Source organism: Meriones unguiculatus, chromosome 10, assembly GCF_030254825.1.
Source record: "Meriones unguiculatus strain TT.TT164.6M chromosome 10, Bangor_MerUng_6.1, whole genome shotgun sequence".
Classification (NCBI taxonomy): Eukaryota; Metazoa; Chordata; class Mammalia; order Rodentia; family Muridae; genus Meriones; species Meriones unguiculatus.
In genome coordinates this window covers 2,586,613-2,608,110 of record NC_083358.1, presented here as the reverse complement: position 1 = coordinate 2,608,110, position 21,498 = coordinate 2,586,613, and the positions used below count along the sequence as shown (strand labels likewise).

The 21,498-nt window shown below is 53.6% G+C and overlaps 1 protein-coding gene and 1 long non-coding RNA gene across 2 annotated transcripts in view; one reads left to right on the top strand and one right to left on the bottom strand.

Moving 5' to 3' along the window:
• The window catches only part of Slc35f3 (solute carrier family 35 member F3), a 208,337-nt gene that overhangs the window by 90,754 nt on the left and 96,085 nt on the right, over window positions 1–21,498 (top strand). The gene's annotated exons all lie outside the window — the stretch shown is intronic.
• LOC132656781 (uncharacterized) lies at window positions 13,259–19,378 on the bottom strand. The gene is made up of 2 exons (XR_009594480.1): window positions 14,616–19,378; window positions 13,259–14,383 (listed from the first exon to the last, which is right to left on the bottom strand). It is a non-coding gene; the product is annotated as an uncharacterized LOC132656781 (long non-coding RNA).

Genomic DNA, 21,498 nt, shown 5'->3' with positions numbered 1-21,498 from the left:
CATTAGTATTCATTAGAAAAATATGAGCATCTGCCTCCATCTGCTACAGTTGGTACCCAGGTTACTCTCTAAGGTTCAGGGTTCCAGAGCGGATGAGCAGGGTGAGGTGGCCTGGTCTTCAGGCGAAAGTCCTCAAAGTCTATGCTGGGAAGATGGCTCAGTTAGTGATGGGCTTGGCACACGAGCATGACAATTTCAGTTCCGATTCCCAGGACCCATGTGTGTAGGTTATTTTACCTGATGCCAGAACAGAATATCTGACCAAAGCAACTCAAGGAATGAAGGGTTGTTTTGGCTCACAGTTCAGGGGCACACAGCCCATCATGGTGAGGACTGGCTCACAGTTCAGGGGCCCACAGTCCATCATGGTGAGGACTGGCTCACAGTTCAGGGGCACACAGTCCATCACGGTCAGGACTGGCTCACAGTGCAGGGGCACACAGTTCACCACAGTGAGGACTAGCTCACAGTTCAGAGTCACACAGTTCACCACAGTGAGGACTAGCTCACAGTTCAGAGGCACACAATCCATCACGGTGAGGACTGGCTCACAGTTCAGGGGCACACAGTCCATCACAGTGAGGACTAGCTCACAGTGCAGGGGCACACAGTCCATCACAGTGAGGACTGGCTCACAGTTTGGGGATACACAGTCCATTGCAGTGAGGAAATCCTGCTGGCAGGAGCATTAGGCAGCGGGTGAGATTTCCTCTCAGGTCAGGAGGAAGAGACCGATGGTGCTTGCAGATGGCCAGCTCCCCTTCCCAAGGATCTGAGCTAAGGATGGCACGCCCCCCAGTGGGCAATCTTCCCCACCTCAATAATGTGATCACAGTAACTAACCCTGCAGGCAAGCCCAGAGGCTCATCCTTCAGGAGATTCGAGATCCTGCAAAGCTGACAGTTATCAGTCACCATCATCTCATGTCACGCTTAGAAACCAGCTGCTGCTGGCAAGCCAGTCTAGTCATTTGACAAGCTCCAGGCCAATGAGAAAAGCCCTAAAAAGAACAAAGTGGTTGGCTCCTGGGGAATGACACTCAGGCTAACCTCAGCCACTCCCCACCCCCACGCATGGAGGGCCTCCTGGAAGGTGGGGATTCTACAAACTGACACAACCCATCTGGATACAACCACAGACAGGTGTGACAGAGCCAACAAGACCCTCAGCTCTGCAGTAGCGAACATCACATCACATTTGGGGATTCAGAGTCCCCATGGCTCCAGACCGAGGTGTGATGTGAGGCTGAGGCCTTCCAGGATTGACCGCCCAGTGGTAGGCTTGTCTGTGGGCAGACACACCCTGCAAAGTGAGGTGGCAGGGTCCCTTCTGAGCAACCATTGTCAGCTCTGGAGAGGAGGGAGACTTCCTCTCTTATTGACTTCACCTTGGCCGTTGTTTTTGGAAAATCTGACTTGCATTACTGAGTACTTGCCTGGCGAGTCCATTTGCCGCCTGTTGCTTCCGGGACAGAATGACCCAGGTGAGAAGCATAACCTGTCCAAGAAAAAAGACAGCTAAGCGCTGGCGTTTCCTGAAAGGAGCTGCTGAAAAGTAAGCGGTTAAAGCAGATGCCAACCCTGAACTAAAGCAGAAGCCAGGGATGGAGATGTGGCCCAGCCAGGGACGCCCAGGCATGAGCACCAAGTCTGGGTCCCCAGCAACCACAGCTTGATAGTGCAGCCGGCTCTGTAGCACCACAGTTAAGCAGGGCCCTGGAGCTCACTGGCCAGCTGAGACCGCGTCTAAAAATCAGGGAGAGCGCTTTTAAGGGAGACATTCTGTGCCATGCTGGCAGCCAATGCTGAGCCGCTGAGCCGCCTCACCAGGCCCTCATTGACGTTTTCCTGAAGGGTCTTGTAATAGCCCTGTTTGTTTTTTCTAAATCTGCCTTCCTCAGCCCAGGAATAAATCTCTACCAGCATTTCTGCCGCACTATCTGACTGCGGGGACACAATCATTCTGATCATTAATGGACTTTATTGCAAGAGGCAGGGGGGCTGGCAGAGCCTCTTATCCCAGATGGGCCTGGAGTGCCTATTAGAGCCCTCAGGAGAAGTAACAGTCTACGAGTGGAGGCCTCTCCACTTCTACCACACTGGGCAGGCTCACCCTGCACACACACACACACACACACACACACACACACACACACACCAGGGCAAGGCCAAGGCAGCAGAGGGAGCTGCTAGGAGCAGTTTTCCTCCTGCAAACACCATTTTGGCTCAGCATTTGCTCGACTGGAGACCAGGTCAAAGAACTCCTTCATTGCCTTGGGCTGGCGAAGGCTGAAAGGTCCCCGCCAAGGGTAGCTGTTTCTAGCCTCACACTGTGAGGAGAAATCCTGGCATTAGCCATCTTGGAAGATGTTCTCTGCTGTTTCAGAGCATCGCTCAGCCCAGTCCCCTGCGCCTGTGGCTGGTGAGGTGGCCTTAGGACCCCTGGGGGCTCAAACACTGCCTCTTTCCCTGGTTTTCTCCATTTCTCCCTGCAGCTGGTGTACGTCTTACAGACAGGCTTCTCGGAGCGGCTGCGGATGCCTTACCTGTGAGCATCTCCATTTGCCCACTACAAAAACCTTAGGGAGAGGCTATTTTGTGCCGAATGCTTTGTTTTATTTTATTTTTTAATTACTTTTTAAATTTTATTTAATGTTTTATTAATTACACTTTATTCACTTTGTATCCCAGCTGTAGCCCCCTTCTTCAGCCCCTCCCAATCTCATACTCCCTCCCTCATCTCCTCCCATGCCCCTCCCCAAGTCTGCTCATAGGGGAGGTCCACCTCCCATTCCCTCTAACCCTAGCCTATCAGGTCTCATGTCTTCCTCTGTGGCCTGGTAAGCCTGCTTTCCCCTCAGCCTCTGAGTTCATGTCAGAGACAGTCCCTATTCCTCTTACTAGGGAACCTACTTGAACACTGAGCTGCCATGGGCTATATCTATGCAGGGGTTCTAGGTTATCTCCGTGAATGGTCCTTGGTTGGAGTATCAGTCTCAGAAAGGACTCCTATGCCCAGAATTTTTGGTTCTGTTGCTCTCCTTATGGAGCTCCTATCCCCTCCAGATCTTTCTATCTCTCCTTTCTTTCATAGAATTCCCTGCACTCTGCCCAAAGTTTGGCTATGAGTCTCAGCCTCTGCCTTGATACCCTGCTGGGTAGAGTCTTTCAGAGGTCCTCTGTGGTAGGCTCCTGTCCTGTTTCCTGTTTTCTTCCTCTTCTGATGCCCATCCCATTTGCCTTTCTGAATGAGGATTGAGCATCTTAACCAGAGTCCTCCTTCTTGATTAGCTTCTTTAGGAATGCAGATTTTAGAATGTTTATCCTATATTATATGTTTAATATCCACTTATAAGTGAGTATATACCATGTGTGTCTTTCTGCTTCTGGGATACCTCACTCAGGATGATCTTTTCTAGATCCCACCATTTGCCTGTAAATTCCATGATTTCCTTGTTTTTAATTGCTGAGTAGTATTCCATTGCATAAATGTGCCACAATTTCTGCATCCATTCTTCAGTTGAGGGGCATCTGGGTTGTTTCCAGATTCCAGCTCTTATGAATAAAGCTGTTAGGAACACGGTTAAGCATGTCCTTGTTGTGTGCTTGAGCATCTTTTGGATATTTGGATATATGCCTAGGAGTGGTATGGCTGGATCTTGAGGTAGCACTACTCCTGTCTGAGGAAGTGCCAGATTGATTTCCAAAGTGCCAGAATGGTTTTAAGCGGCAGAGTGCCCCACTGGGCAAACTGAGAGCCAGGCTGAGCAGCAGCTTCGAGTTCTCCAGAGAACAGTCATGGGATGTCGCCGGGGCCCAGAGGTCAGGACATTAGACCAGGAACAGCATCTCACAGGCTGGGCACCGGAGATGACATGGGCTTCAGCAGGGCTGGGGTGGAGTGAGCGGCAGGAAAAGGTGGCTCCACTCAAAAGAGCATTTAGCTCAAGTGAGTGAGCGGCAGATAGCTGTGTTCACCAAGATCAGAGGTGGCTACAGAGCTGGAGGCCTTGGAGCACAGCGTCGGGGCCGGGGAAGGAGAGGAGCAGTTCATAGTTTGTGTTATATTTCGTAAACTGTTAGCTCTGCACCCACTGTTGATTTGTTTGTTTTAAGTTAACCCCTTCCTCCCCAAGTGCCCCTGGGGGAGTACAAGGCTGTTTCTGGCAGAAACTGACAAGTCGGCATTTAAAGAAGCCCCTCCATGCAGAACCAGGAAGACTAGGAAATGCTGGGGACATAGGGGCAGGGCTGCTGGGCCTTGGGTGCCATGCAGGGTTCTGGGCATTAAATTCTGAGCTTGTGCCCCAGCTGCTGCACAAGCCGGGCTCAGCCACCAGCCCTTAATAAGCCAATTTAAGAAGCCAAATTAGTAGAGAAAAGCTGAAAAGATTTATTCAATGTAGCCCCACTGGAAATAGGGACAGAGGCCCAGGGCCATCCTGGTCAAGGCGTCATCTCCAACATCACCGTCTGGGCCCTCGTCCTTCCTGCGGGGCAGTGTGGTGGGTTGTCCACCTCTTCCCAGGTCCCTATGGTGCCCTGACTGGACAGTGCAGCTTGCCCAGGTCAGGGGCACGAGTCTCTTAGGGCAGGCGCACACCTCTCACACAGCCGGTTCCGACAGCAGGAGGCTCAGTGAACATTTGCTGAAGTGAAGAGGTGGATGGGTTTGCCCTTTAAAAACAAATAAATTGATGACAAAGAAACCTTCTTAGAGTCAAAACGCTGGAGCAGACGTTGTGTGGCCCCAGCTGATGGGACTGTGGCCCGGAAGTGCTTTAAGCTGTGTGAGCCTCAGACACGATGTTCTGCTCCCAGCCCCTGGCCTGAGAAAACAGCACTGACAGGACAGTTTCTCAGCACAACACTGAGCCCCTAAACAGGAACTTCCTCTGGCCCACTATTCCTGTAACAGAGCCGCAGAGCTCCTCCACATCTGAGAACACGGAAAGGCTGCTGAGTTGTGTGGAGAATCTAGTTAAACAATTACATAGTCAGGCCCTGGGCCGTGAAGCTCCAGAACGCCGTCACTAGAAACCTACCCAGAAAGTTTAAAGCACGGAGGAGCTGCCAGTGTGAGTTATAATAGGAGGAGAGAAAAAACCCAATCCTGCCCCCCATGCCCCTGAGGTGGGGCTAGATGTAACGTTTGGGACTTAGCTCCTGTGTACGTGTTTGTGCATGCGGACAGGCTCCTTTGCACTCAGGAGGTTCAGAGGAGGCTGAGGATGCAGGGGTGACATGGTGAGCCCTGTGCGCCCTCTGCTGGCTCTGGGAAGTGGTGACACTCCAGTCCCAGGGCTCTGAGTGCTGCCGGCAGGTCACCAGGACACTGTAGGGCATGGAACCAGAGGCTGACACTGCCCCTCCTTCTTCTGTGGAACCCTCACAAGCCCAGTGTGTGGGGGCAGCCCCAGATTGGAGTGGAGAGACCATGTGCAAGGCAGATCAGCTTTGCCAAAACCCCTCAGACCATTCCGAGTCCTCTTCACGCCATCCTGGATTGCCCTGTGTCCACAGCCATGTGACTCTGTAATAAAGGGAAAAGCCAAGACCCGAAGCCTTGCTTCTTCTCTCCCGTGTCAGCTGTGTGCCAGAGTTCACCCGAAGCCTGGCTCCTTCTCTCCCGTGTCAGCTGTGCCAGAGTTCACCCGAAGCCTGGCTCCTTCTCTCCCGTGTCAGCTGTGCCAGAGTTCACCCTCTAAGCCAAAGTCCCAAGGAATCTCAGACCTGGCTCTCTTAGATTAGACTGGGGAACTGCACGAACTGCTGTGGAGAAGTTCCTGGCCGGCATTCTGTGGCTGTGGAGAAGTTCCTGGCCGGCATTCTGTGGCTGTGGAGAAGTTCCTGGCCGGCATTCTGTGGCTGTCAGGACGATGCTCAGTCTCCCAGGGGATCATTACCGTGTGTAAGCCCCTCAGCCCACACTGATGGCCACAGTCATTAGAATAAGCCCTTGGCATAGGGACAGGGACATAGAGGAATCAGGTAGAGCTGTCTACCATCTAGACAGGCTTTCTGCCTGCCTTTCCAGGAAATTTGCTCTGTAGGTGAAGCTCAGAAGACACTCGCGGCTGACAATGAAGAGCTCCAGATCTGTGGGGTATTTTAAGAACCTTGAACAGTGTCACCAAGGGACTCGGGTTCCTTTTTGTAGATTATTCTCTCATAGAAAGGGTTTTGAGAACTGATACAGGAGGGGACTTGAGGACAACATCTTGAAGGTAAAAAGAGAACACAGGGCAGGAGGAGGGGTAGGGGAAGTTACACTTTCTGAGTTCCGGCTCCTGAGAGAGGCCGGGACAGAACAGGGCATGGTAAACTGTGTTGAGAGGCTCTGCTCATGAAGGGGCCCTGGATCACCCTGTTTCTCTTGGCTCACAGTCTGAGGGGTGCAGTCTGTTGTGGTGGGGAGCGTGGCAGCAGAGGTGAGAGACAGCTGCTCATATCGCCTGTCACCAGGAAGCAGAGAAACGTGAAGCCTCTGCTCAGCCCACCTCCTCCTTACTCCCTTCAGATCCCCAGCCCATGGCATGACACCCCCTCTTCTAACATGGGCCCTCCTGCCTCCTTTAACTCACTCTGGAGCATCTCGTAGACATTCCCAGAGCTTGGTCTCCTGCATGATTTCAGATCCTGTCAAGTTGACAGTATTAACCACTGCAAGTTGTAAGTGGGAATTTCCTTTTTAAGGAAGATGGGTCATGTCTCAGAGGAGTCCCCAGACCCCGCCCAGACACGGAAGGCACCTTCCGTCTACCTCTGTAGAGTGTGTGTGTCAGTGCCCACCAGCTAAGCCACTGGGAAAGGGTGTTGTCAACCATTGGCCACGCCATTTGTGAAGAGTGTCGTCAGCACTGTGGAGGCAGAAGGTTATTGTGTAAATCAAATGCCAATTTCTGTACTCCACACGTCCGTTTGCAATCCTTGTTCTGAGAACCTCCTGTCTCGACATTGCATAAACACTGCTCCCCAATTGCCCCCTGGTGTGCCAAAAAAGCAGCTTATATTCAATCAATGGGGGGGGAGAATAGGGCGGGACTTCCTGCCAACCAGGAAAGGAGGAGTTAGAGGAGGAAGTAGAGGATTCCGCCATGGGTGAGGCCTAGGAGGGACCAGGAAAGAGAGAGAGAGAGAGAGAGAGAGCTCAGCAAAGAAAGCCATAAAGTGCAAGTATCTCTGGATGCACACTGGGAAGAAGCCACATTAGTGCAGAGGATTAAGAACAGAGTGTGACTGCTCAGCTGTGCTGTGAGGCTCATTGTTAAACAAAATAAAGTCTCAGTTATTTGTGCGACAGCCAGGTTAAGAGAGAAGATGAGAAACAAACACAGTTTTAGAAAAATAACTGTAACAACGGTGGACCATGCCGTGCTGTGTGTGCTAGGGAAAGTAGCCCACGTACTGACGGTCCCTGCAGTGGTCAGGAGGCAGAACCTCTGCGTTCCATTTTCCTGCTGAAATCCTCTCTCAAAAGGAAGGCGCCAATCCACGTAAGGACGATGAGAGAGGATATAGCTCTCTAAAGACACTCAGGTACATAAGGTCGATGAGAGAGGATATAGCTCTCTAAAGACACTCAGGTACATGGGCTGCAGAGATGCTCAGTGACGGGGATATTCAACCACTCCCGCTTAGGCTGTTGCGACGTGAGGCCCTCCTGAGTGCTGGAGACTGGGCTGATGGTCCGAGATGGCCTGTGAGATACAGCTCACCAGGCCTCGAAGACCTGGTCCTCTTCACCACCCCAGTGTGTCCTGGCGAATGTTTAACGCCTGGCTTTCCAGGGAAGGGTAGGGGCTGCTTCTCCTCGTTTGCCAGTTCTGTGCCGTAGATGCTCCCATCCTGCGAGTACACGTCTGGGGAAAATGCAGACCACAGCCTCTGCCGCCCGCACGGGCTGGTTCAGGCTCCCGCTGCGTGCTCTCTGTGGATTTTACGGGTCTTCTGGAAAGCTCCAACCAGTTGGTTTTTCAGTTTTGGTTTGCTGATGAAAATAGACGGAATTTTGCTTAAGTTTGGAATGAAAACAAATTTGAGAATTGTACATTTGAGTTTCTGTGGAAGGCTAATTCTGAAGTTTGTTGTTAGTTTGGGTTTGTTTTGTTTTTCTTTTGAATATATGAATAAGAAGACGGACAGCATACATTCCGTAGGGCTGGTTTAACTGTGAGGGTAACGGATGTGTCTGCGAGCTTCCGTTGTGAAGCAGGACTGTGGGCTTCGGGGAGGTGAAGAAAATACTGTGTACCTCAGCACTGCGGGTGACCTCTGCAGAGAGCAGCATGTTCGTAAGCGGAGCAGGAGGGGTCACTGGTGAAGTTTGTGTCTGGGTTTGGAGGAGCTGGACTGTCACCCAGCTTGCCCGCGGGCACCAGGTGGCGCTGACTCCGCGCACCAAGCCCGGCTTCCTCCCGTTGCCAAGCAGCAGGCGGGAGAGGCGCGGTCCTTTCCGAGATGGGAGGCGCTTCAGGGCTTTTTGTTTGTTGCTGTTTATGAAAGGAAACTTTAAAGGGCAAAGCTGGTCTGAACATAGGGATGAGGCGTGAGTGGGGACTGCGCTTTCCCCACGAGGACAGAGACACGAGTTCTGAGCCCCCAAAAGCCAGACACAACCCGTGTCTGCAACACCGAGGTTCCCGCGGCGAACTGGGAGGCAGACACCAGAGAATCCGGGGCGCTGGCCTGTCGGCTAGCACCATGCCACAGTGCCGCCTGGGACAGGAGGGTGCACCAACATGCCGACCGGCTGCACACGGTTCTCTGTGTAGAGCTCTCTATCTCTGTCTGTCTCTGTCTCTGTCTTTCTCTCCGTCTCTCTTTCCTTCCTTGTCTGTCTCTCTCTGTCTCGGTCTCTCTCTCTCCCTCTCTCTCCCTTATGTTCTGCAACTCTGGGAACCCGAGTTCAAATCCCCAGCATGTAAATGTCAAGCAAGGCTCCATGTAGTGTGATCCCAGCTTTGGGAAAACAGAGGCTTTTGGTTAAAGGAAAGACCTGTCTCTAGAAAATACATGCTGGACATATAGCTCTGGTCTCCACAGGTACACACGTGGACACACATGTCTGCACACTCCTGTGTGCAACACATGCAGGCAGCCTTGTTTCAACAAGGGTAAAACAGACGTTTCTCAGCTGCCACAATGTCAGGAAAGTGATTTTTATCTTGATTTTCTCATCAAGTGTGGGGATTTAAATAGCTTTCTTGGTTAAGGGCAGGTAAAAAAATATTGTTGGAGAGATCCGGCCTGAGGAGGGGTGGAGGGCAGAGCAACTGTGCAAAGACGCGTGTCAGCATGGAGCTGCTCGGTGAAGCAGTCCAGAAGCATGGGGCGGTCCATGTGTGTGTGTGTGGGGGGGGGGTGACAGCAGGTCTGTGTGTGTGTGTGTGTGTGTGTGTGTGTGTGTAGCAGCCGGTCTGTGTGTGGCAGTCTGCTCGTCCGCCCACCCTCGGGAGCATCTCCTGCGCCCTCCTCTCCCGCTCACGTTGACCTGAAGTGAACCTGAAGCTTCTGCTTCCAGGAAGCTCACTGGCCCTCAGCGGGGGGGGGGGGGGGAGCAGGAACCATTTGCAGAGAGAAAAGCGAACAAGCAGGCACCCCAGTGCCCAGTGTCTGCACTAGCTGGCAGCCAGGCGGGGCATGAGCAGAGAGCTTCCCTCCCGCCAGGTAGCAGGGGCCACTGTGGGGTTCCCTCTGCCACAGTGCAAGGGCAAAGTGATTCTCTGCAGCTGCTCCACCTGGAACTCCTGACTGCCCTGTCCAGCAGCACAGAGCCCGAGCATGCGCGCGCACACACACACACACACACACACACACACACACACACCTTTCCAACCAGAAGCTCCTTGGGCTTTGCTCGGGTTCCCATGGAGGACAGTTCAAAGGGACAGTTGGTGTCTACCTCACAGGACCCGGAGGCCACAGGTGGCTGAGGATGACTGAACTCCTGTCTTCCTGCCCCCCTCCAGCACTGGGACCACAGTGTGCACCCCCAGGCCGATTCTCCGAAATGCTGGGGGATGGGATCCAGGACCCCAGGAGCGCCACAGGAAGCCCTCGCCCCCTGAGCGATGCCCCCTCCACCTCGCTGAGCCTCACAGATGAAACCCAGGAGGCAGAAGAGGCAAGGTGAGGCGCACACTGCCGCCTCGCTGAGGCGTGACCTCCCCCTCCTGCTGCTTCTGTCAGGCCCAGGGTCCTGGGGACAAGAAGAGTGACACACACTCACAGCCACGTTTTCACGGGCGAGTGCCACGGCTGTCCACGTCTTCCTCGCAATGACCGTGGCCTGTCCGCTCCATCGCAGGCCATCGCTGTGGCCTGGGGATCTGTGAGTGACACTGTGCACAAAGCTCTGTGCACAGGGCACACACACCGTGCCCCCTCCCTTGCCAAAGGCCACGGCACACTCACATTCCAGACAATGCAGGCTGTCTGTGCCCAGGGCAGTCAGGGTTCCCCGCACAACAGCAACCATGTTCACACTGTAATGCAAGAGGCCGCACCCAGCTGGGCAGGCTCCTGGGACCCAGCTCGCCAACACAGGAGGGCGCAAAGCCCGGGCCCCTGGTGCCTCCCCTCTGCCAGGGTCATGGCTGTGCGAATGAACCCCAGCTATAAACTCAGTCCCAATTCCAGCTCCCACGTCGATCCTCCTTACAGTTCCAGCCGTGCGTGTTCAGTCAAGAGTCCGTCACCTGAGCACGTGGAATTCCCTGAATATTACCAGTTCAAACAACCATTTTCAATATGTATTCAAGATCACGCATCCGTTACTCCCTTTGTGGACCTGCCCTTGGGCCAGGGTCCTAGGACAGCTCAGGAACAAGGTGACAGCCTGGAGAGCCGTGTCTTCACACTGCCTAAATCTCGAGTCTGTAAAACAGCGCTGTTCCTTCACACCCCTTCACCAGTCCCTCTGGCACTCATGGACCAGGAAGGTGAGAGCCCATGTGGTCAAAGCCACACCTGAAAACACGCTAAAATGTGAGCAGCGGACAGACACCGTCTCTCAGTCAGCGCTGCACTGGGCACTTCAGGGGACCCAAGTCTCTGTAGGTGAGCATGGGATGGCGCTTTTAAGTTTGTGTTTATGCCCCTCAAGATGCCTTCAAGAGAGAAAAACCAGGCTAGGTGTGCCCTGTGACCACAGCCCTGGGAAGCTGTGGCAGACCACACAGTTCACAGCCAGCCTGCGCTCCAGAGCAAGACTCTATCAAAACAATCAAAAGAGCCCAGCAACCAAACTAGACACAGTCACATTCAAAGCCCTGCTCACCAGCCACCTGATCTAACCAGCAAGCTGCAGGCCTGAGAGAGACCCTGCCTCCAAGATACATGAATGGGTGAAGGTGCCCCAGAATCCACAGATTATGAATTGACGGGGTCAGTTACTCTGGATAAGTACATACCAGGGACAATGCAGACTTCATGGCTACCCGACACCTCATCACTGCTTCCTGCTAAGAGCTGAGACAATGTTACAGGGAGACTGTCCTTTGTACCACATGACCCTGAGGTTGCTGTGCGGTGAGACAGGAAAGAACCCAGCCCACCATTGTCCGCAAAGGCATGGTCTAGATAGGCCTGGAACAACCTGGAACCATCTCTCCCATGAAGACATTCTGTACAAGCTTGTGTTCGTAAAGTCAAAAGGAGGAAAAAGAAGCTAATTTGGGTGTGAGAAGCAGGACTGGTTCCTGGGGTGCAGGGGTCACTCTGGGGCTTGGCCGTGTTCTGCACCTGTCACTTCTCGCTCTGCATATCACGCTAGAATGTACAGTTTTCTGAGTTGCGTTGGTGCTTTCTTTTTAATAAATGTGCATGGTTTCTGAGCTGGCAAGAGGGCACAGAAAGGCTCTTGCCACCGGTGGGCCCACTTCATCCTCACCTGTGGCTTAGCTCTTACGAACAAGCAAAACCACCTTTTCTTGTTGTCCTTTGCTAGTCCAAACCTCATAGTTTTTGAAGGACAGTTCAGAGGAATCTGATTGACCCAGGTAGTTGACATTAGGGGAAGACAGTGCAGTCCTGGACCATGTCCTCCCAGAGTCCTCATCTCCAGGACTAAATGAGAATCCACTAGAGGGCGAACTCAGCAAGTGCCTGCCAGCACACCGGCTCAAGGTCTCCTACAGTAAGATAAAGGGTGCTCTTGGGAGACATCACTTTCTCTGTGTAAAAATCTGGGCTCAGCAGGATGTCCTGCCACACACCTGCAGCCTAGCACTTCCTGTGGAGGCTGAAGCAGGATAATGAGTTCAAAGTCAGCCTGAACTACTTACTAACCAGACCTTGTCTCAGAAACTCAAAACAAACAACAACAAACAGTATCTACTTTGTTTTCTATCTTGAGTAAGTGTGTTTGGGGCCTGAGTTCCATCCCTGTTACCCATGGTGGAAGGAGAGAACCTACTCCTGAAAGTTGTCCTCTGACATATGTCTCCACGTGCACTCATGTGCACGCACGTGTGCGCACACACACATGCTCACTGCATGCACACACGTAGGTAAGTAAATGCAGCAAAGAGTTAGGTTATAACACATCACGTTTTTCTCTTTTCGTGGCTGGGACCTGGGACCCCTAAGGCACACTAATGCACACTAAGGCACACTAACCTCTACCAGGCGGCCTACAGTCCTCACTCTAGGTCTTAAGATGAAGCAGCGTCAGCAGCAACAGCGGGCAAGGCCTCTGCCAGAAGCTCACAGACCTGGCCTGGCCCGATGCCTGGGAGCTGACCTGCGAAAGAGAAAGACAGACAGACAGACACATTCTAAGCCACAGTCAGGCCAGTCACACCGACGGCTGTTAAAAGTGCAGCAAAGCACGAAGGAGCAGGATGAATCAAGACCTACAGGAGTGCTTTGCTGTTAGCAACTCCGTTTACACGTTAACGATCCCCGGGGCAGCTTAGCTGAGGCTGGGACAGCTGTCACAGAGGCTTTGCCTGGTGTGCAAATCACTGCAAGATCAACAGTTTGCTGATGAGCTGGAGATGTATCTCAAAGATGGAGTGGCTGAGGCGATTGGTGTCCAATAACCTGACCTGATGCCCACATCACCAAACACAGGATGTAAATAGCATGCTTTTGGCCGAGCATGGTGGGACAAGCCTGCGGTCCAGCATTCAGAGACTGAGACGGGGGAGCCTAAGTTTGAGGTCAGCCTAGGGTACACAGCAAGACCCCACACCCCAAACACACGAGAGAGTGTTAGGGTCCAAGAATCACTGAAGAGAGACCCCAGACTCAAGTAGTGTGCAAAAGCAAGGAGTGTTTATTCTGCAGAAATTTTCCAGCATGCTGGGGCCACCATTCCTTAGAATGGGATTACGAGTGAACACGCACATTCCATTTAAAGGCAATTTCCAGAGTGAAAGGACATTTCCAGAGTGAGACAACCTTTCATCTGATTGGTTGACTCAGGGGGTAGGGGGACTTAGGATTGGCTAAACAGTTAGGAACTTTCCAGAGCTGCTAAGGAATTTTCCTCGGGTTTACTAAGTCATTATGCTTAGCTCAAGCCCCTGTGTGGACCTTTAAGCTGACTGGCTGCCTTTGAGCGTGCTTCTTCCAGAAACTGTTTTTCTGTTCCGAGCATGGAGTCAGGTTAGCCACACCAACTGGGGCCTTCTGGGGTCTGCCTGGAGTTATGGCCTCTCGGGCGTGCAGCGGAAGACGCATCGCTGGGCCTCACATGACCTCGGTTTTAAACCACCCTGAGGTTCAGTGGGGCCCTCAGGCTCGGGAGAGCCCTGTGCCATCCTTGCCAGGCTGGAACTATTGGGAGGTGGAGGCTTACTTCAGGAAGTGAGTCTGTGGGGCAGGACTTCGAGGGTCACAGCCTCCACTTCCTTGTGCCCTCCTGCTTCCTGATCCACTGAGATGTGAGCAGGCAGAGACTGCTGCTCTGCTGCCATCCGCCCTCACCTCGCCATCTACCCGAACCCTGTCATTGACCCACCCTGCCTCACTCCCTAGCAATCCTTCCTTCTCTCCTCAGTGCCCTGGGTGGGAGGGCCCGGTGCTTACGGAGAAGCTCGGCCAGCTTTCTCCTCTCCATTCCAAGAGTTCAAGCAGCAGTCAGCCTTAGGAACCTGTGTCCTAATGTGGCTTCAGGGAGGCTGCTGAGGTCCTGCACACACTTACAGGCCTCTCTTCCCCTCTGTCTCCTCGCCTTGCTCTAAGCAGCAACCAGGAAGAAAGCGCTCTTCCTTGTGGCTTCTGAGCGTAGTGCCCACCGTGGTGGCCTCTCCATCCAGGGTTTGAAGTGACACTTAAAAACGTGCCAAGCCTTCTTGACTGTCGCTGCTGAGCCGCTGGCAGGATGAACCGTGAATCCTCTCCTCTGCAGAGCCCGATGCGGCGTCCTCAGGGCACTGAGTAGACACATTACAAGAGCATGGCTGACGCTTTTCCCATGGGCAGCTGTCTTAGCCACCACGGAGAGAATAAGAAACACACCTTCCTGGTACTCTGCAAGTGGGTGCTGTTACTTGGGGGGAGGGGCAGCTATCATGCTTTGTGATAATAAAGTAAGTAAAAAGAAACAACCCTTCTGGAAAGGATCCCTGATGAGTAAAAGCAAACGATGGAAAGCTTCACGCTCACCTCGTGACCTGCACACAAATGCCCGGGCTTCCGACCCAGTGTGCTAAGCATGGTAGCAGTGGTGCCACAGCCGGAATCTGGGACACCTCCCATCGCGCACGCTGGGGACATTGGAGACACGAAGCCAGTGGGAAGATGTGGCCCTCTGAGGCTGGTGGATGGTTCCATCAGGAAAGGCCTTACCTGGCAAGGATGAGGACCTGAGTTTGATGCCCAGAGACCATGTTAAATGTGTGTGCAAGTGTGTGTGTGTGCCTATGTGTGTGCACACTCATACATGCACACACATATGAGTGCATACACATATACATACATACACACTGTTGAGTATTTGTTAAATCTAAAGGGCTTTCCTATGACCCAGCTAGTTCCCCAATAATCGAGACAGAGACCTATTGATTTGTTTAAACAGCCTCGGGCATATAGCGGGGCAGGTATGATTTAAACTGATTCTCTAAGGTAGTCTGTCTACTTCCGGCCGCACTCCCGAAATGTGCGCCCATATTCATCCTGTCTCAGCTGGATCTTCTCCATCAGGCACATTCTCGCTCTCCTTTTTTCTTCTTCCTCTCCCTTTCCTCCTCTCTCTTCTTCCACCTTATGGTCCCTACCTGAGGGGAACCAAAGCCCCACCTCCTCCTTTTCTGGCCAGTTACAGGCTATCCAGCCTTTATTAACCATTCAGAGATAACTGAGGAGCAAAGTTTACACAGCAAAGAGCAGTGCACAGGAGAATGCCCTCCTCTGGACTGCAGCCAGTTCTTGGAGCCCAGAATTGAGCATTAGTGTACACATAACACCCGATTGACCCCCACCACACGTATGTATACATATATGTGTACATGCACAGCTGGGCTATGGTGGCACACTTGATTTTATGGTCAGCTTATCTCTGGTTCCCAGAACTCAGGAGCAGAGGCAGGCAAATCTCTGAGATAGACGCCAGCAAGGACAGGCAGAGCTACACAAAAAAAACCTCTGTTGAAATTCCAACCACAACGAGAAGCACAGCATGGCATCCTGAACGTGCCATCCTGAATGTGCCATAATCCCAGCACTGTGTGTGCAAAGACAGGTGGATCCCTGAAGGTGTTGTCACTGGCCAGCCACACCAGCCTGCTGGGTGAGTCCCGGGACCAGTGAGAGATGCTGCCTCAAAGAAACAAGGTGGTGGGCCTGAGAATGATGGCTGAGGCTGCTCTCTGACCCCACATGCACTAGCACTGTCGTGTGCAAGCACACAGACTCACACAAAACAATTACAGAATAACCACCTTTGTAGCAGATGGGAAGCCATCCCAAGTCCTACCCCAACAAGAAGGAAGAAGGTTCAACATGTGGAAAATCACCATCCTTTCTCCTGCCACTGCAGCTTCCGGAGGTCGCACAGACACCGTCACAGGGAGGAAGAGGTTGGGGCCATGGTGGGGATGATCTGCCTGAGGTTCCTGGAAGCCACTGCTGTCCAGCCCAGGTTGGCCTCCTCCTCTGTGCGGTGACAGTACTTTTCTGGAAGGTTTCAGATGTCAACGTTTTGGTTCCCATCACCACTCCTTAGTTTCACGGTGTCATCGTGACACAGAAGCAGCCACTGAAGACGCACTGAGCAAGCAGCCACAGCTGGGACAGTGTCTACAGCCCTTTCTCTGGCCTTTGCTGCTTTGAAGTGCCCTCCTGTGTCCCCTGCAGCAGGATGCAGCCACGGTGCCAGGATGATTGCTGACTTTTGGAACGTCTGAAAATCGATGATGCCCTGGGGTGTCCCCCAGGAGTCCACACCCCTGGAGGCTTCTGGGTCCCTCTCTACAGTTATGTCACCCAACAGTCCTGCAGCTGCAGCACCAGCTCCTGACCTCGGAGCTGTTCTTCTGCACCTATAAGGATGGGGAGGGGAGGTGCAGAGCTGTGCCCAGATCACCAGCCAAGCGACCTTGCCATTCTGGCATCACACAGCAGCAAGCCTCTCTGAGGAGCCATCGCAAGCTGGGCAGGACAAGATGGCTTGCCAGAGGGTCACCGTTGTTTACAGCCTTGGCCGTTGATGGGTCTTGGCATGAGGAGCGCAGTGTCTCTGACTCATGCTGTCCATCTGCCAGGAAGCTGAGGGCCGTGTTCACCATGCCCTGCTGTGCCAGTGGCAGGAGGGCCTCGGGCTGTGGAGGGGTGCTGGGTCTCGGGAGCTGAGCAGGAAGTTACTCCCAGCCCCTCTCTGTAGCTAGGGAGAAAGGTGGCCGAGGACCCAGGTCTGCCTCTGCAGTGGCTCAGGGAACCCCCCTTGTTCTCCCCTGTGCCACCGGGCTTGTCATACAAACAGAGTATGTCCGTCACCTCCCTGTGGCTCTGGAGAAAGGGCTCATGAGCAGCACATGCCCAGAACCGCTGGTGTCTGAGACCCTGACTACATGGGGTTGTGCTGTGAGCACATAGCGACTTGCATGGACGTTGTCAATGAATTTTTAGCAAAATTCTCTCCCAGTGCAGGGAGAGAAAAGGCAGGGCCTGGGCTACAGACAGCCGACAGCATGAGCTACGACTCCTCCACAGAGCTGGCAGCAAAGCCCTTAGACTCTGCGCCTCAGCTCTGGGCTCCAGATCTGAGGCTCTGGCAGCAGCCATGCTGGAACAGGAATGATGTCTGTTCCAGACTGTTCTCCTCAGCTAGAGCTGGTGTCAACCAAGAAGGACAAATCCCTGGGTGGGAGGCCTCCTCCGGCAAGGGTGGCTGAGCCAGGCAGCTCTTTCTTCTCCATGTCTGTAGCGGGGAGTGCGCTGGTCAGGGGGCTCCAGAGGGGCGTTCCTAACAGGCTGGGTTAACTCATGCCTGGGGGGATTGGCTGACATGGTGGTGGAGGCCGAGAGGTGCCCAGCTCTGCTTTCTGTGGGCAGGAAATCCGGGAGAAGATGGGTGTCTCAACTCAAAGCAGCTCTCCCACCCCCTTCTGTTCTGTCCAGGGTCCTTAAAAGACTGGATGGCCGCCATCCACACTGAACTGCTCAGCCACTGGTGTAAATGCTGGTCTCACAGATACGCTGCAAAACAAGGTTCCGCTAGCAATCTGGCTGTCCCTGAGCTCGTGAGCTTATGCAAATAAGCCGCCCTATGTGGGAGCCACAGCAGCCTAGTCAGGAATGTGTGTCTTCACTCCAGGGATTCCTCCCGGTCTGAGAGCCCTCACTGCCTGGTGTAGACAGCAATCCAGCTGTGACCTCTGCTCCACAGTCCGTGGTCTCTCGTGTTCCCCTGATAGCGTAGTGGGAAGGCAGAGGGACATGGCTCTCTGACTAGGAAATTTTCTGAGTTCCTGGGGTTCTTGCCTGTGGCTTCCTAGACTAAAGTTCTGGTGAGGGGAGCCTTGCCTGTCAGGGGGCATCTTGAAGCACGTGACCCACAGCCCTGCCACAGAGGCAGCCAGGTGATGAGACTCGGGATGCAAAGAAGGGGCCATCTGCTGTCCCAGGCACTCTAGGCCTTTGTGGATCTTCTCCACCCCCAACGCCTGAGCTTCCCACCCTGTGGCAGATGGAAAGAAAAACCTGAAAGGGAGATCACCCAGGGAGGCGCTTGCCCTGGGTGCATTCTGAGGACTTTGCATGAGTTACAATGTATTTAATCCTTGTTAGAGACTTGGGAAGCCAGAAGGTGGCCTGTGGCCACCACAGAGAGCCACGGAGCATAGAGAAGCTCCCTCACCTGCTGACAGGGCGAGGAATGTGAGCCCGAGGGTGACAGCTGGGCCCAAAGCAAAGCTGCTCTATTGCACCATGCAACCTCCAGCACGTAGCTGGAGCAGAGGAGAGGCCCCTGACCAGAATGCATGCTAGGCCGTTAGTTCTGCTGCTTGGTGGCCATGCCACCCAGTGACAGATGCAGCCTGAGAGATAGCGTGACCATTCCAACCCAAGGCAAACTCGTGGGATTCACCACTTCTAGACACAGAGGTGCGTTCTGTGTGTGTGTGTGTGTGTGTGTGAGTGAGCACACCTGCTCGCTCACTCACGCGAGTGTGTGGCCTCCTCCTACCCCACCTTGCAACTCTGAGACTGTCCTAGCTCCTAAGGTCCCCCCAAATTCAAATTCATTGGTGGAACGTGTGCAGCTGCCTTCGATGTTAATAATGACTCTAAACCTCACAGGGTCTAGACTCACCTAAAAGACAAACTTCTGAGCATGTCTGTGAGAGCGTTGCTAGATTCCGTTAGCGGGACAGGAAGACCTGCCTGAATGTGGGTGATGCCAGTGTGTGGGGTGAGTCTGGAGGCTGAATAACCAGGAGGGAGTGAGCAGAGCACAGCACCAGCATCTCTCTCAGCTTCCTGACTGTGGATGTCATGTGACCAGCAGCCTTATTCTCCTGGAGCCATAGCTTCCTGCCACAGTGGACAAAACCCTCAAATTGAGCTAAAACAGCCCGTTCTTCCCTAAACTGCTTTCATTGTGTGTTCTGTCACAGCAACACAGGGTTAGTTAACACACTGCCCAAAACACTTTGGTGTGGAAACACGGAGGAGGGGAGCAGACTGCCCGGCTTCGGGGGAGGCCACAGACGGCAGCACCTCCTGCCCAGTGAGGCATCACCCTGGTACGGCCCTGCTGTGGGCAGTCACTCTCAGGACCTTGGCAAGCCAAGTGGCCTTGCTGGTGGAAGCCAAGAGTAAAATTAAGAAATTTGATTTGCAAATGCACAGTTAGCTCATATAGAAGATTCTGTACATCCTGTAACAGACAAGCCTGAGACTGAGCTTCTGCCCACCCCACCGCCACCCCATCCCATCACACCCTCACCTTTACCCCCACCCAAACTCCCACCCCATCCCATCCCATCCCATCCCCCCCAACCCTTACCCCACTCCACCCCACCCCCGCCCCTCTCTCCTGTCAACCCCAGCCAAGACTCTCAAGAGCATGTTCTCCCTGCAAAAGCTCCTGAGAAGTTTCTGGAAGGTGCATTCGGGCCTTGCTGCACTGGAGGGGCACTGTGACCTGGGTCAGCCCTTCAGGGAAACCGAAGGACACTGAGGAGGCCACGAGGCTCCATCCCAGCTCACTGCCTCTGGGGACAGCCTGGACCTGAGAGCTTTCTCAGCCACCTCAGGGATTTGAGGAGGAAGCTATATGAGAACTGTAGGGGACCCAATGGTGAAGACAAGATACATGCTGATCGGAGAAGAGGCTATCTTCAGGGTGTGTATGTGAGTGTGTGTGAGTGTGTGTGTAGTTGTGTGTGGTGTGTGTATAAGTGTGTGTGAGTATGTGTGAGTGTCTGAGAGTATGGTGTATGAATATGTGTGTGTTGTATGTGTGTGTGTGATCTGTTTAGTGTAACTTGAATGCACCGTTCTCAAATGCGAACTTGGAGGATGGCGATGTCTGTTGAAATGATGAAAGGTTGGACATGTGTGTGAGGACTACAACCTCTGCTTCGCCCTAACACGCTTGAGGACACACTGCCAAGCAGCCACCAAGATCCTGGGTGCCAGGAGCACCAGTGTTGAGCAGTCTGAGCCTTCGTTCACAATCCCGGCATCTCCCCTCACCAAGTCGAAAGGAAATGAGGAAGCCTGAGTTCAGGTCATTTGCTCCTCCTCTCGGCTGACAGCATGTGTAAGTGTCAGCCACAGGGTCCACCAGGAGTGGACATTTCAGGGCTCCTCCTGGGATGCTGGCTGGCACAGGCTAGCCTGGGAAGCTGAGCTTCAGACTTTCCCTGAGAAACCAGGCCTGGTGTCAAAGGCCGCCTGCGCTGAGCTCAAGCCCATTTTATTCAGAGCACACAGCACAGATGCCTGTCTTCAGGGGCCATGGAGACCAATCCCCGTCATTGCTTAAACAAGGATGGACAGGCTCTGAGCTGGCTGTGCAGGCACAGGTAGGTGCTGTCCGCCAAGCCGGCAGCCTGGCTTCAGTCCTGGAACCCACTCGGCGTAGGTAAAGACCCGGCTCCCGCAGCTGTCCTCAACCTCCACACAAGCTGGACTGTCTCTAGGGGGGACTCCAGCTCCTGCCAGCTTCTGTGACTTCCAGTTTTCCTTGGCAGAGGCAGCGTGAAGCCCAGGGAGGTGGCAGCTGAGTACGAAGCTCACCTGCCTCTGCCTGTGGCCAAGCTTTCTGCCGATGGAGGAACAGATGAGGCTCTGAAAGCTCTCGTGGCTTCCTTCTGGTAAATCCTTCAGTGTTTAATATCACGAGCCTCAGACTCCTGCTCCCGGGACCTCCACCATTCCTGGGAAAAAAGAAAAGAAAAGAGAGAGAGAGAAAAAAAAAAGGTGTTTTGCAAGCTTGCGAGGAGCAGGCAGTGTGGACCGCAGAGAACGTCCATGCCCTGCCTCAGAAGTGTGGGGTAGTGTGTGCCGCCCGCCTCGCCCAGCCTCAACAGCACTGTCTCGGAAGGTCCGGGCGTGGTCTGTGCAGATGGCCTGCTTCCCTGCTCTGCCCTCCTCCATCACTGAGATGGTGGACCTCCACTAAATGAAGACTCTGTAGATAACTGCCAGAGAGTGTGCCCCGGGGGATTGGGGCTGCCTTGTGAAAACTTTCCTCTTTGAGGCCTTGAGACCGTGCAACCTCATTGGAGAGCACACACCAGGCCACACAACCAGGGCAATGGCCATCAAAACCTGCTGAAGGGCTCCAGAGTGCCGCATGTGCCACTCTGCTGGAGGACTTCCAATACCGGGTGTGGCCTGGGGCTTGTCCTTCTGCCAGATCCCTAGTTTCTGGAGATCACAGGGAGACATGTGTCCTCCGTCACTGTCCCCAGCCCTTGCTCGACTTGGGAATTACCTGGGCAACACGGGCGTGACTTCCTAACAGCTCACTCGCTCACAGGAGCGGTAGCACTGCGTTTGAGTAGGCACCTGAAGAAGGGGTGCGGTGACAGTCTGT